This window comes from Schistocerca americana, chromosome 6, assembly GCF_021461395.2.
Source record: "Schistocerca americana isolate TAMUIC-IGC-003095 chromosome 6, iqSchAmer2.1, whole genome shotgun sequence".
Classification (NCBI taxonomy): domain Eukaryota; kingdom Metazoa; phylum Arthropoda; class Insecta; order Orthoptera; family Acrididae; genus Schistocerca; species Schistocerca americana.
In genome coordinates, this window is record NC_060124.1 from 555161641 (window position 1) to 555163594 (window position 1954).

The 1954-nt window shown below is 47.4% G+C and overlaps 1 pseudogene; it reads right to left on the minus strand.

Moving 5' to 3' along the window:
- Positions 1-209: 209 nt before the first annotated feature.
- On the minus strand, positions 210-327 carry LOC124620404 (annotated as a pseudogene).
- Positions 328-1954: the final 1627 nt, after the last annotated feature.

The window sequence follows — 1954 nt, forward strand, 5'->3', positions numbered from 1 at the left end:
GTGATCCATCTCTGGCTAAGTCGGCTGTACAACTGGAGCGAGTGCCAGTACGTCTCTCTAGACCTGCCGTGTGGTGGCGCTCGGTCTGCTATCACTGACAGCGGCGACACGCGGGTCCGACGTATACTAATGGACCGCGGCCGATTTAAAGGCTACCACCTAGCAAGTGTGGTGTCTGGCGGTGACACCACAGAGTGCACCCCGAAAAATGGCAACAGTACATGGCGGCCCGGATGGTCACCCATCCAAGTGCCGACCACGCCCGACAGCGCTTAACTTCGGTGATCTGAGGGGAACCGGTGTATCCACTGCGGCAAGGCCGTTGCCTCATGTAAATATAAGCGCACTCTTTTTGAGGAGTGAGTTTGTTCGATTGCCTTTAATGTACAGGACACCTTGCACTTCCTGTAGTAAGATATTTTTCGCCTTGTTTCTTTCAAGTTTTGTAATTCACAAGTTGTAGAGATTTTGCTACTAAGTAGGGTCAGTGGTCAAGTAAGAATAGCCTTAGGGTTTTACTAAAAAGTGAGAACGATGAAATAATTTTTATCTTATGCGGACAGCTATTGAAAATTAGTATCGCACTATTTGTAATGGAACTTTTATAAGCCGATGTCCTTACTGATTGGACACGGTACTTCCTTTGTTTTCCTTATAATATTTTCACGAATATTAAAGTTTTTATTTATGTATACTACAGACAGAACAACCTGACTATCATATGGACAAGGGAGGAAAGTACGATTTAATAGAGCTAATATGGGAATTTGACGCCCGTCCATTTCGCAAACAGTCTGATTTAGGAGCCAGATATAGCCGACAACTGCCTCTGGAGCGCCTTGCGATCGCGTTTACCACGTTGGGGCCCACATACCGCACGCACAAGTGGCATCGTTTCTGAGCACTCAGCAGCTCGTTGAACTCGGCACGCTCACCGTTGCACGGTCCTTGTGTCGACGGCTTAAGGCCGTTCTCACACGGACCGTGCTGTCGAACGTCAACGATGGGCGTGCCTTGTTCAACGAGCTGCCGGGCGCTCAAAAACGATGCCACTTGTGCGTGCGGTACGTTCATCCGAACGTGGTAAATGTGGTGTCACCGCCAGACACCACACTTGCTAGGTGGTAGCCTTTAAATCGGCCGCGGTCCGGTGGTATACGTCGGACCCGCGTGTCGCCACTATCAGTGATTGCAGACCGAGCGCCGCCACACGGCAGGTCTAGAGAGACTTCCTAGCACTCGCCCCAGTTGTACAGCCGACTTTGCTAGCGATGATTCACTGACAAATTACGCTCTCATTTGCCGAGACGATAGTTAGTATAGCTTTCAGCTACGTCATTTGCTACGACCTAGCAAGGTGCCGTTATCAACTGCTATTTATCTTGTGATGCATGTACCGTCAGACCGATGTTCACCAATTATGGATTAAAGTTAAGTATTCCAGAAGCTACGTACTATTTTTGCTACTATAAAGACCTTGTCATTTTCCAGACCCCACGCCATCCTGCGTGAACTTAAACGCGTGCCCTTCGGCCTCCCGTCCTCATGGATTGGCTGTCTTGCCAGTCCACAAAAGTAAACACGATCGCAACGTGCTCCAGAGGTAGTTGGCTCGTAAATCACACTGTTTACGAAATGGACGGGCGTAAAATTCTCATATTAGCTCTAGTAAGGGGGGTGGGACGTCAAACGCGCCGACTTGGAGCAGGACAGGCACCACAGGACATTTTAATTTACACTGTCTATACTTTTACGAATAAATTCATAAAACTTTGTCAGCATGACCAGGAAGGACTGAGGATCCACACTCATAGCAGTGGAAGGCCACAAACAAAACAAAATATTTTTTTTTAAATGTATAAGTTCATCATTTTTTTACTTACTATTGGCTGCATTTGTTTCTGTAGGTACATATGCAGTTCCTGTGAAGGGAAACGTCTATTTGTGCTCTCTT